Genomic DNA, 14521 nt, shown 5'->3' on the forward strand with positions numbered 1-14521 from the left:
AATACCAAGTTATGTTTGTTTAACTGATGGTATATGCATGAAAGCTATTAACAGCTTTTTGTATTGAAGAGTTCCATGTCCTTGAATTGAAGTATACACAAAAAAGAATATTTGAAGGAAAAAAAATATATCTGAGCTGGGCACCAGTGGCTCATGTCTATAACTCTAGCTACTCAGGAGGCTGAGATCTGAGGATTGAGGTTCAAAGTAAACAAATCCTAGAGACTCATCTCCAATTAGCCAGCAAAAAGCCAGCGCTGGAGGTGTGGCTCAAGTGGTAGATAGCTAAGCAAGAACATGAGGTCTGTGGTACTTACTGGACATTATGTTGAAAATGAACTGTACAACTTGGGGGAGAGGAGGAGGGAGGGAAAAATTGGGAGAAAGTGAGGGAAGAGGTGACACTGTTTAAAAAGAAATGTAATTGTTACCTGATCTATGTAACTGTAACCCTCTGTATATCACCTTTATGGTAACAATTAAAAAAATAACATGAGGTCCTGAGTTCATACCCCAGTACTGGCCACACACACAAACAAATTACATACATCCTGAGTAGGAGTAGACTTTATCCATTATTTCCCAAACAATACATTATAGCAACTATTTCTATAGTACTTATATTTAAGTCATGTATATGGAAAGGTGTACATAGGTTATGTGCAAATACTATGCTATTTTATTTTTGTGGTGATACCTGTGGCTTGAACTCAGGACTTCTTGTAGTCTTTCCCAGTTTGCTTACTGGCTGATGTTCTAGCACTTGAACCACATCTCCAGCTTGGCATTTTGCTAGTTATTTGGAGATGGAGTCTCATGAACTTTTCTTCCCTGGGCTGCTTTTGAGACTCAGTCCTCCTGAACTCAGGCTTCTGAGTAGATGGGATTACAAGTGTGAGTCACTAGAGTCTGACTACTACGTCATTTTAAAGAGTCTTGAGCATCTGAATATTTTCTCACCCTTTGTAGTTCTAGAGCCCATCGCCCATGGAAAATGAGCAATGACAGTATTAAGCTATTAAGATGGCCACATAAACCTATATATTCGAGAATTTGAATATGTATAAAACTTTCATGAAAAAAACAATAATGGAAGAATTTTGTTTCACCCCAAAGTTATTCACTGAAAGTTTAACACACACACACACACACACACACACACACACACACACACACACACACACACAGAGTATACCTGTACAGTATTTGCAGATCAGATCTGTTAGGAAGTTTTTTGAACGACTACAAAAGATCATTTGGGGCAAAGGCCTTCATAAGAGTAATAGAAATACTTAAGGTATGTTAGCTGTGGCAAGTTTGGGTGATGACTGATGATCACCAGCTGTCCAGCTTTGATTCTTTAAGAATAAAACGTCAATCTAGAGTATGGGAGAGAAAATTGTTGGCTCTATCCCTGAAGGTGTGAAATTATTAGTTGCGTTTCTGGAACGTGAATGTCCATGGGTGTAGGAGAAAAATTTTAGGTGCATATTTTTATAACACAATTGTTGGCCATGTCAGCTAAAGAACAGGGTATTATTATGTTATTGCTGAACTGTGAAATTTGTCACTTCCTCCTCTTTGCATGTGAACGAAGTGTACTTAAGACAGATGTGCCACATGTGTTTCTTGTGTTGTGTCTGGAAAGATAGACATATGGGGCAACCAAGCAGATAGGAGAAGGTAAGATGTTGCTTGCTAATGGACAGAGAACCATCCTAGATTCCATTAATGGATGTCTCAATTCAAAATGAATGGCAGCTGGGTCGGTGGAGGTGAGACTCGGGCTCAGGGATGGGACTGTCATTACCAGAGCACTGTATTTAATGGCATGGCTGGTGAAAGGCTTGCACTATGCCAATAAATCACTTCTGATAGTGTTGTTTGGTTTGTGGAGGAGAGAAAAGAAGCTTGTCTACATACATTTCGGCACCAACTCCTATTTGATTGGCAGTGGCAGTGGGGAGAAAGTTAGCTTCTTTTTTTTTTTTTTTTTTTCTTGCTGGCCCTGGGGCTTGAACTCAGGGTCTGGGTGCTGTCCCTGAGCTTTTTTTTTTTTTTTTTTTACTCAAGGACAGTGCTCTACCACTTGAACCACAGCTCCCCTCCTGGCTTTTTTTTGTGGTTAATTGGAAATAAGAGTCTCAGGGACTTTTCTGCCTGGGCTGGCTTTGAGCTGTGATCTTCAGATCTCAGACTCCTGAGTAGCTAGGATTACAGGCGTGAGCCCCGGCTCCCAGCTATCTACAAGTGGGAGCCACTAATGCCCAGTGCTTTTATCTATCTTAAGGGGTACACAGTGTTCACATATCACAAGAGTTTTCAATTTCATATTTGAGAAACTAATGAGTGACACATATATCAGACCTCGTGGCTGAGAGGATTTGAAGGCCTTTCCCAATTACTGAGATGTTACTATGGTACATTTTTTGTTTTTCAGATCAATATGGTAAGGTGACTTCCTGAGCATCTCAGGGCTATCTGAAGAAGTTAATTTCTGATCCTGTTTTGATTTTGTGGGTTTGTTTTAGGGTTATGGATGGGAGACCCAGCTGGGAGTCTAAGGAAGTATCTGTGGGAAATGTATAGACTGCAGGATTCTCAGTTGGTTCTTTGTAAAATGAACCCAGCTAGCTCCTTATCTTTTGGAAGGTTTTATAACCTGATAAACTCACAGTAAAGTGGAAATAAGAGAAAATGAATTTAGCTAGGCACCAGTGGCTCATGCCTGTAATCCTAGCAACTAAGAAGGCTAAGATCTGAGGATCCCTGTTCAAAGCCAGCCAGGGCAGGAAAGTCCGAGAGATGCTTATCTCCAATAAACCATCAACAAACAAGAAGTGGCACTGTGGTTCAAGTGGTAGAGTGCTAGCCTTGGCTGAAGAGCTGAGGGACAGTGCCCAGGCCCAGAGTTCAAGCCCCATAACTGTCAAAAAAAGAAAAAGGAAGAAAAAGAAAAAGAAAATGAATTTAATACACCTGGCCTACCAAATGTCATGTGTATGGTGGAGAATCTGGTGTTCACATCCATGTTTGCATAGCTGATCGAGAGTTTTATGCCATTTTGCTGTCATGAGAAAAAAAAAATCAACATTTAAATTTCTTCATGGGGTTTCTCCAGAAAGTGTATTACTTTTGCATCTGTATTGTGAAGCATTGGCTTGTTAGTTTGGATGGCTTCCTAAGATCTATAAATTATATATACCCTAGATTGAAATCAAAGAACTCCTAAAATGTGGTGCCATTGGTCATCTTAATCTTACTTAAAGCCCTTATATGTCTTGCAAGAAACTTCTACAATCAATGCTGCCCTGCTTCAATCTAACCTAACCCTAACCCTAACTCAGGTCAGGACCTGAGAACATTGCTTCCATTGGCAGAAGAGAAATTCCCAGTTAAATGGGGCTTCTTTATATCTGTTTTCTCAGAATTCTTCAAGTAGAAGTCAATTTAAATAACAATCATGCAAAAATAACCTACCTCATAAAACCTAACTAAGCCTTTGTCTTTGAAGTTCATTTGGTTGGCATTATTATGGACAGTACTGGAAATATAATTTAAGAAGAAGACTAATTTTGAAAAATAAATTATTTCGTGGTAATATAGATATGGATTTTTGGGGAGTGCAAGTTTGTAAATCAAAAGTATATATTCAAGTATATTTTGTATATTAAAACTGTAATAGGAGTCAGATTCAAGGTCCCAGCAAATTTCTCACTGTCCTCTCAGACATCCCTTTCAAAATACAAGTTCAAAGTGAAGGCATCCAACATCTCAAGATGATTCAACACCGCATTTAAACCCTCTGAGCATATACCAGTATGATTGCACTGGTTAGAGAACTATAATGTCAGCTCCACCAAGAACCAGTGTAGGGATGGGCATTGGTTTAATGGCACCAGGCTTTCTAGGCCCTTGAATCCATGTTCTATCTGTGTTCACCCTCTTTCTCTTTATATCTTTTTATTTGTCCCTGTGTAGAAACTACACAACGTTGAAACCACACAAGCTCACAATAATGTGAATGTATGAAGTCTAACTATTTTTATTGATCCTCGATGGGGTAAAATGACAGCCAGGAAAGGTACAGGAGAGACATCTTTCCAAAATAAGAGTTACTGCACAGTCTTCTAGTTGATCATGTCTAGTTCCGACATGGTATTGCTGCCTATGCTGGTTAGGTTTCTCTCTCACACCAGATTGTTCGAGAAAGTTCAACTTCATGAAACCCTTAGGTAGACAGAAACTTGACCCCCTATTCAGTTGAGAACAACTGGGAAGTCAACTTTTGAGGAACCTACTTTCATTTCTTTCTTCCACCAGACTTCAACTTAACCTGACGGAAGCCTTCCCAGCTTCCCAGCGAGACCCATCTCCGTGATAAGTCCAGCTCTCTTGAATCCTTCCTAATGTTCCAGATGGCTCATGCGAACAGTGACTCAGAAAAGCTGACAAACTCTGTCTCTGAAAGATCTCACAGTTAGATTCAACAAGCAATTTGTGTTTGTGTGTGTGTGTGTGTGTGTGTGTGTGTGTCATTCTGTACAGCCCTGGGGTTTTCCCTTTTCTGAGTTCTAGTTATGAATGTTACTATGAGAGTGAGCAATTCTCCACTCTAACACACAGAGGTCAGGGCGAGGAGGCTGTGTTTCAGTTGGTGCTTACTTAGAACCAGACATACACCCACCTACACCCATACAGCAAAGGATCTCAGGTAAGCTTTAGCATCATGGTATAATGCTGTTTTCCACGATGCTTTTTAGAGTCAAATACGTAAATGATCTGGTGGGCGAAGGAGTTATAATATGTGTGTGTATGTTCTCATTGTCGTAAGCAGAATCTTTGAAACCAAGGCTATATATATATATATATATATATTTTTTTTTTGTCTTTTCCTCCCAGCTGACTTTTGTAACCCAGAATGTTTTTGGCCAGGAAACAAACAAAGAAACAATAACAACAACAAACAACAAACAGGGGTCAGTGGATCTTTCTAATTCATTAAAGCTGCTGGGACCTAAGTACACAGGACTCTGATAATAGGTCTAGACACACATCATGTGACTACTTGGAAGTGCAATTCAAAACCAGGCAATTGGCCAGGCACTGGCAACTCACACTTGTATTCCTAGTTACTCAAGAGGATGAGATCTAAGGATCACGGTTCAAAGCCAGCCCAAGCAGAAAAGTCCATGAGACTCTTATCTCCAGTAATCAGCAAAAAGTCAGATGTGGAGACCTTCAGTTCTCCTTAAACGTTAGAACACTGCCATTCAGGCCTTCCTTCCCCCTGTCTTTAACAAAAAGGAACTAGAATTTGGAGACTTTTTAAAAAAAATTTTATTGTAAAGATACTATACAGAGGTTTACAGTTACATGAGCAAGGTAATGAGTACACTTCCTATTGAGCACTGTTACCCCCTCCATTGTTTTCCCCCTACCATCCCCCCCCTCCCTACCTTCCCCGAGGTTCCTTTTTTTTTTAATTGTGATTGAGTGATTACATAATTTCCCAAATTTCACAGTATTGTGGAATAGTGATGCTCATTTAAAGTCACAAGTTCATTCTAACTTTCCTGGAGCAAATTGTCTATCACAGTCTATAACATATAACGGTGTACACATATACACCATACATGTGATCAGCAGCATGGGGATATTTAGTAGTGGTTCCACAGATGAGCGGGAGTTCTTTGTTTCTTAAGTCCTGTTAATTTTGTCGTATCACCTAACATTTTGGATTTAGCATCCACTTATTAGGGAGACCATGTACTGTTTGTGGAGACTTTTTTAAACCAAGTATGAGCCTTAGCAGGAAGCTGGTAAGACCAGGATGAATTTAAAAATGCTCTGGAATTTCCTACCACTTTGGAATTTCTTTTATTTTTTTCTCTTTCATCAGTACTGGGGTTTGAACCTAAGGCCTGGGCACTGTCTCTAAGCTTTTTTGCTCAAGTCTGGTACTCTACCACATGAGCCACACTTCTCCTTCTTTAGATGTAAATCGCTTCTGTTTTGGATGTAAATTTTCTTTATTGGGCATTTGCTTAATTGCTGTGAGCCTTTCACTGTTTCTCCAGAGCTACTACAGATTGGCTGAAAGAGCCCATCTCTTTTCTTCTGTTTGGTTGGTTGGTTTTTATTTGAGTGTTCCAGCCAAAGGGAGGACTTGGAGCTTCCTAGTGGGCCATATTGTTGCCGTCTCTCATCCTGGTAGATTTCATAACACTTGAGGATGTGGATGGAAATTGATGTTCTAGTACCCTCACTATTGGAATTGTGCTTAGATACCATACTAGATTTGTCAGTTCAGAAACCATGAGAATAATGAGAAATCACAGAAAGCAGAGAAGAGGAGTTAGAGAGCTGTATTTGGAGCTGGGAAAAATCTTTGCAATGTTTCTTATGAGGAAATTATTGAGGTCACTACTCAAAAGATCAATTTTTTTTTATGAGAGAGATCCTAGGGGATACATTTTTCTCTTTTCCTCATTGGGTTTAAAAATGATAAATATTCTGTGACAAGTAGAGAGGACATTTGTCAAGTCCATACTTCACGAGAAAAATCAAAACGAAATATACAGAACTTTCAGCAGCCCTCTCCCAGTATGGAAAATGCCTTTACAAGTGACTGTTTGCAGCTAAAACCCATGGATCTTGAATAGTACATAATACACAGTAGGTATATATTAATGTTTGTAGGATTATTTAAGGGGAAAAGACTGTTATCATATGAGAGGAAGAAATGAGGCTTTTGCTACCTTTTCAAAGCTTTCTTTAATCAGGGACTGGCTAAAAAAAGTTACAGCTGCCTGCCAATGCTAGCTACTCAGGAGGCTGAGATATGAAGATCAAGGTTGGAAAGCAGTCTGGGCAGGAATATCTGTGAGACTCTTACCTCCAAGTAACCAGCAAAATGCTGGAAGTGGAGCTGTGGCTCTAGTGGAAGAGCACCAGACTTGAGCACAGAAAAGCTAAGGGAGAATACCAAGCTCTTGAGTTTAAACCAGTGCTTGCCCCCTTTCCTCCAAAAAACATCTTTAGTGAATTTTGTAATGAATCAGGATATCTATCATAATTACATAGGGCTGTGAGTTTTCATCTTAGGAGCAGGCCTATGCAGTCAGCTTCTATGCCCAGAAGCAGAACATCAGTAGCACTTTGGTAGCACACTTCTCCCTACCTCTGCCTTTCCTGCTTGCTACTTAACCACCTAAGTCCATGGCTTTCTTTGGCTGATTTTCAATTTTCCTATAGAGTAAATAATACAGTATGTAGCATGCCTCAGTGTTTGGCTTTGTGCTCCGCATTTGTGAGGAAACTTTATTTTTTTTAAAAAAAATTATATTTTGGAGTTAATCAGTCTCACATTTATAGAGGAATAATATCCAGTAACTGTCGTTTGTTGAACTCAGTGACAAACTAAGAACATACCTAGGTGGCCGGGCTTAACCTAGTAACATGAATATATTTATCATGATGCCTGTTTTCTTGATCGTTTTACAGAAGTATACTAATTGCATGAACTAATCTAGCTCTGAGTTATACCCAGATACCTCAGGCAACCAAGGCCATACTTCTTACCAACCATCTTGTTGGTCTTTTCTCATAGAACTCTGTGTGTGTGTGTGTGTGTTTGTGTGTGTGTGTGTGTACCAGAGTACTGAAACTTGAACTCAGGGGCTTGCACTTTAAAAAAAATAGTTTTATTGTTAGTATAAAGGTGATATACAGAGGAGTTATGGTTACACAAGTCAGATAAAGATTACATTTCTTTGTGGACAATGTCACCTCTTACCTTCCTCTCTCTCAATTTTTCCCTCTTGTCCTCCATCCACAAGTTATACAGTTCATTTTCCAAATAGTGTCTAGTAAGTACCATTGCTGCATGTGTTCACCCTTTGTCCCTCCATATCTGTGCCTCCTGATGGGGCTGGCACTTTTGCTTGGCCTTTTTTTAACTTGTGACTGGTGCTCTGCTACTTGAACTATAACATCAGTTCTGGCTTTTTACTGATTGGAGTTAAAAGTTTTTTTGAATTTGTCTGCCAAAGCTGACTTAAAACTGTGATGCTCAGATCTTAGCCTCCTAAATAACTAGGCTGATAGGCCTGAGCTACGGTGCCCAGGATGCTTTTAAGTGTTTTAAAATGAATAGGCATTAAGATCAAATAGGTAAAAGAGTGGAGCTGGTGCTAATTAAGATGGATGTATTATGGCTGCATGTACCAATGATAAGAGTTATTCAAAGCTCCTGTGCTGTTCTGAACTATGTATATGGTAACTCTTTCGAGTTCTTTGCTGAAGGCCAATTTGATGCTCCAGAGCTCAGAAGTGGACCTGGCCTGCCGTCTGCCTTACAGATGTGGGCCTCAGGATAAATTCAGGAAGAATTGTCTCTGGCTGTGTTTTATTTTTCTATGGGCCCTAGCTGTCACGGGCCCAGGCCCAGCTGGAGGTCAGCTTCGTGCCAGATGGTCTCCATTTCTTTCTACAAGGTGGTGACCTTGGTCTGGCCCCAGTGAAGAAGAAGATTCCTCCATCATTGTGAGATGCATCTGTGCAACATTTCTCCAGAGACAAAAATCTCACAGTTTAGGACTTACAGTGTTTCGTTCCCAGCTGTTTTAACACACCATTTAGAAAGATGAGATTTCCCCCCCCTCCCCCTTTCTGGTCTTTTGCCTTCTCTCTTTCTGTGGTTTTCTACACTGCAGGCTCACATTAACTTGTATTTTTACATCCATTTTTGGAAGTTATTCGTGAGCAAGGATAGAGAGAGCCATCTGTGCCAACCAGGCCTCTACTTTCATTGTATAATCTTCCCAAACATGGCTTTTTTCCTTTGCTGATTTCATTTTCTGTTTAAAAGTGTTCTTTTCTCCTGGCTCTCCTTTGTCTTGTCTGACTCCTCTTGTCTCAGAAAATGATTTTGGTTGGTGAGTACAAATTCAACATCTCTGACGATCTGCAAAGCCAGGCTTCTTTCGCCCCGGGTGTCAGGCTGAGTACATTCCCAGGCTTTGCTTAGCCAGTGTGATCCAGCCTGGGGAAAGATGAGCTGTTCCTCCTATCTAACAGACAGGAAGAAATGGGCCAAAAGTGGACGGAATTTCCCAAAGGACTGAGCTAGGATTTTTTTTTTTTCTGGTCATGGGGCTTGAACTTTGGGCCTGGGTGCTGTCCTTCAGCTCTTCAGCTCAAGGTGAGCACTCTACCACTTGAGCCACAGGGTTTAATCACGTGGTTAATTGGAGATGAGAGTCTCACGGACTTTCCTGCCCAGGCTGGCTTTGAACTGAGATCCTTAGATCTCAGCCTCCTGAGTAGTTAGGATTACAGGCATGAGCCACCAGGGCCTGGCTTAGGAGGTATTTAAATTAGTCTAAACTAAACTCTATTCTTCATTGCCTCTGTGTTTCTTTTACCTTTTACTTATAAAAGAGTAGTGTCCAAGTGCAAGTGTCTCACATGTCTAATCCTAGCTACTCAGGAGGCTGAGATCTGAGGAGTGTGGATCAGAGCCAGCCCTGGCAAGAAAGTCCATGGGATTATCTTCAATTAACCACCAAGAAAGCCAGAAGTGGGGCTGTGGTTCAAATGGTTGAACACCATCCTTGAGCCAAAAAGCTAAGAGACAGTGGCCAGATCCTGAGTTCAAGCCCCAGTCCTGGTATAAAAAGAAGTTTCTACGTCTATGCTGTCAAATTGGGCCAGGACAGGGAGTAGAACGGTAGAAAGGTGTATGCTCAATGACAAAGACAAGGCTTATCACAATGAGCATCATAAGCCTGGACATGGAGGTTGAACCTGGACATGAAGGCAGTGAAGAGCCCCTCAACTGGCAGTAAATGGATGAGTTTATTTCTGGGTTCTCTATTGTGTTCCATTGAACCCCTTAGGGAGACTTGTCAGGGATTAGATATCTACCACTTTTTTTTTTTTTTTTTTTTTTTGGTCGTGGGGCTTGAACTCTGGGCCTGGGCGCTGTCCCTCAGCTCTTCAGCTCAAGGCCAGTGCTCTACCACTTGAGCCACAGCGCTACTTCTGGTTTTCTGGTGGTTAATTGGAGATAAGAGTTTCACAGACTTTCCTGCCCGGGCTGGCTTTGAAATGTGATCCTCAGCTCTCAGCCTCCTGAGTAGCTAGGATTACAGGTGTGAGCCGTGCCTAGCTAGCTACCACTTTGATCCATTGGCTTTTGCCTCAAAGATAGGTCTTACGTGATCAACTTGTTAATGAAGTATTTGTTTTGATTCTAGCTAAGCACTGTCATGTCACTTCTCTGTAGCTTCTTTGGCTGTGAAGAGTGACTTTGAGCACTGTTATCTTCAGGCCCGTGTGAGTGCACAGCAGTGGGTGTGGAGCGTTGTCCGTCTAGCTACCGCCACACATGGGAGTGGTAGCAAGGGTTTCCTCAAACACTGACCAAGGCCCATGACCAGCACTGACGATCGAGCTATGATGAAGCACTTGTCCTCCAACCGGGGTGTGGTGTGGGCCCTGCTGCTGCAGGGGAGAGGTGCTATAATACTTTCTTCCCCCTGTAGTGTTCACGCCCAGTTATAACAGAATGCATGTTCAGGGCAGGGCAGCAGGAATCTTGCAAGGTGATAACAAGAAACCCTGGCCCTCCCCTCTGCCGCTTCCCTGCAATGCCTACCTGGTGGCCGGGCTATAGTCATGAAATGTATGAAGTTCTTCCCTGCCATAAGCAGGAGCCAGATGTGGGTGCGCTTGGGCAAAGTTGCTCTTGGCATCCTCGAGTTATGCATGCCTCGTGGTGGGTGATGACCGCAGAGCTGCTCAAGGAAGGGCCCCTTGGCATGCTCTGGGTGAGAAACACAGTATTCTAGTGGTAACAGATGCCCAAGTGTGGTGCTTGAGGAGGGATGGCAGGGTCCTCAGAGTACCTTCAGTGCTGTCGCCAGCGTGGGTTTGCGCTGAGCTGGCCACACACTCTTCTTGGCCTCATAGAGCAAGTGGCCCTCATCTCCTGGGTCTAGAAGGTTATACCCATGGTCTCTTTCTCACAGCTCCCATCCTCTGCAGTTCAGGGACTCAGCGGGCTTCGATTAGCATAGTCTCTCTGCAAGGCCCAGGTAGGTTTGCAAAGCAGTTCCCTGCCTCAGGCCCGTGGGACAGAACACTGGTGGAATTCCAGAGATGGAGTTCTGACCTTCCAGACCAATGCAAATGCTGAGGATAGATAGTTCACTTCTCAGGATGGCTTGTGACGATAGCTCGCTGTTCGCTGGCCAATGATGGGAGGTCCTTTTCTAAAGCAAGGGTGCAGGGTTTAGGCTATTTAAGTTGTCCACAAGGCTGGGCAGACTGTGACACTCCAGCTAGCATTACAGTATCTCCGCTGATAGTTTTCTGGGATTGCCACTTTCACTTTTACTCCTGAAAAAGGAAATTCTTCCACCCAAACCCTTGCTCTGGAGCTGTGGTGGCAAGTAGGGACTATTTTATTCTCTTACTATGCTGTTTTCCCAGGTCCCTGAATCTTTTATTTTATTTTTTATTTTATATTTTGTCAGTTATGGGTCTTGAACTCAGGGCTTGGGTGCTGAAAAGCTTGAGCTTTTCTGCTTGAGGCTAGCACTGTATCATAGTGAGCCATGGCACCATTTTTGGATTTCTGGTGGTTAATTGCAGATAAAGGTCTCACAGACTTTCCATCCTGGCAGGCTTTGAACCACAATCGTCAGATCTCAGCCTCTTGAGTAGCTAGGATTATAGGCATGAACCACCAGTGCCCAGCAAGTCTCTGAATCTTATAAGGTTCTGAAACTTCGGCTTTCCATTGTTTCTTTGTGGACAGGCAGGTGTGTTATTACAGTTCAGCCATTTTGGATCTCCAATGCACCATTTCATGGAAATGATTTGACTTATATCTGTGACACCTTTAAATTGAACGTGTCATTCCTCATTGTTCAAACTGGCAAACAAGGCTTAAAACAGGTTAGGTAACTTGAAAATGTGATAATTAGTGGATGAGTTGAGTCCTATAATGGAAGTGGTCTCAGCTCATGCGTAATATCCGGGTGAACACAGTTTTATCAAAGGACTTCAGTAATGTACTTAATGTTATAGTTTCCCTCTAATCTATTAGAGCCACAGTTTCACTTCCAGCTTTTTTGCAGTTAGAGTCTTACAGACTTTGCTGCCTAAGTAGCAAGGCTTATAGACCTGAGCCGCAGCACTTAGCTAATTCTGTGAATTTAGATGATCTGAATCCATTCTTGTCAGGGGGAAAATAGGAGTAGCAGGATGTCTTTAAGTAAGAAAGCTTTTACCCAACACTTATGTGGAATTCTTATTTCAGTTTGAACTAGCAGTTGATGAGAGTAGTGTCCAACTGAATATCTTTGACTATCTTTGAAGCAGCTTAATGAGAAACTCCCAAAGAAACTGTATTTATCAAGCATGCACACAGGAGCTTTGAAGAGAGAAGGTTAAAGTCATCAACTCCAATGAAGGAATTTGCAAGAAATGACCAGGTCAGGAGAGGATTAAAACAAGCCATTTCAAATCTATGAGAACAAAAGTAGCTTTGTTCTTTGAATACGAAGCACACTGGTAAACCTGAACTGATGTGCGCTGCAGTGAATTCCTTTCCCTATTCCTTACGCTTTGAAGCTGTGATTCTGTTTAGTCACAGAGGCTGCTGAGAGGGGCGGGGCCTCCCTTCTTGATGTCCCCTGTCAGGCATGGTATACTAGGTATAGAAGGAGAGCAACAGAAAGTCTGGATGCAACCCCAGGCTGACCAGCTGAGTGAGCACAGTAAGCAAGTCCTGTAGTGAGCAGGAGCTGCACCATCATTATGGAAAGGAGGCTCCTCCAGTTGTCCCCCCATTTTTTTTTTTGCGTACTCACTTTTAGATGGTTTTTAAACCAACAATACTGATTTAAAACCCTGTACTACTGAAATTGTCTTCTCTCAAAGACTTGATCTCAAATAGCTGATTAGTGGCAGAGCAGTTGAATGGGCAGGGGGACAAACCTAAGCAGGACTCATCCAAAATAAGGTTGTTTGTTTTCAAACCAACCAGACTAAGGAAAGCAGCCAGGGGGTGCTGTGTGTTCGGGCAGCTATATTGCATGGTTGCCTACAGGAGTTTTTTCTTCTGTCAGTCTCTTCTAAGGGAAGCAAGGGATCAATAAGGCTTTAGGAAGGCTGGCTCGTCTGTCATTTTCCAGCTGTCTCTTCACTTCAAGCCACAGCTCTTTTGTAGCATAATAGCATCCTAGGTCTCTGCCAGGGAGTGGGATGGGGAAGTTTTAGAACTTTTCTCAGCCCTGGGCATTGGAGTGCAGGGTTCTGACGCATGATGGGTAGGAAGTGAGGATTGAGTGCTTTAAAAAAATTGGGGAGGTGGGGAGGGAAGGGGTGGTAGGGGAAAAGCAAAGGAGGGGGGTGACAATGCTTGACAGCAAATGTACTCATTACCTTACTCATGTAACTCTAACCCCTCTGTACAGTAGCTTTACAATTAAAAAATATATATATATATTTTTTAAAAACAGTGATGTTGTTGCTGCATCTCTACTAAGATCTTGGCTTAGAGCAGCATCTCAAGGAAAATTGCCCAGTCAATGAGCTTAAAAGCCACTAAACTTTAAGCATTTCCTGCATTGCTTTAATTTGAGTCAAATTTGGCCTTGGCTGAATATAAAGAAATAGGAAACAAGGGAATTCCCTATGTGCATGCTGAAAAAGATTTCTAGGTCTGAGGCCAATTCCTGTAACCCTAGCTACCTGAGTACTGCTGAGATCTGAGGATTTTTGGTTCAAAGCCAGCCTGAGTAAGAAAGGCAATGCAACGCTCCGATTAACTACCCACAGGCAAAAGTGCAGCTGTGACTCAAGCAGAAGAGTACCAGCTACAGGTAAAAAAGAAAGAAAGAAAGGAAGGAAAGAAGGAAGGAAGGAAGCAAGCAAGCTAAGGGTATTCACTCTGGCTCTGAGTTCAAGCCCCAGTACTGGCACCAAGTAAATTTTAAAAAATTCCTGCTAATTTGGGAAAGGATAAAGGTTGGAAGACTCATGGTTGAGTCTTCTGAGAACCTGTGGTTCTAGAAAGTGTTTCATCCAGTGTTCAGGGCATGCCCCCGTGGCAGAGGGAGGGTGGAGAAATGGGAACTATTTTGCTTCAAGATCTTCTAAACTACATGGAGTTGGTTAAAGACATGTCCAATTTTTTTTTTGATACATCTCATGTGCCTTACACTTGTCTTTCTGATGGAAGAGGAATTCTTCCTTGAAAAGAGACAGAGTCCTTGAGAAAATGAAAGTTCAGAATCTGAGCAATACCAGCAGGCAAAGCTTCCACACCATTAACACTGAGCATGCTCCTTGCCAGCACAAGGAAAAGGCAATCTCACATTAGCAGGGCGTTGCTACTCCTTCCTGATTTATGTGGTTCCCACAATGAGAAGGATAAAAAGTGAGCAGGAGGGCTGGGAATGTGGCTCAGTGGTAGAGTGCTTGCCTAGCATGCATGAAGCGCTGG

This window comes from Dipodomys ordii, unplaced genomic scaffold, assembly GCF_000151885.1.
Source record: "Dipodomys ordii isolate 6190 unplaced genomic scaffold, Dord_2.0 Scaffold70, whole genome shotgun sequence".
NCBI lineage: Eukaryota > Metazoa > Chordata > Mammalia > Rodentia > Heteromyidae > Dipodomys > Dipodomys ordii.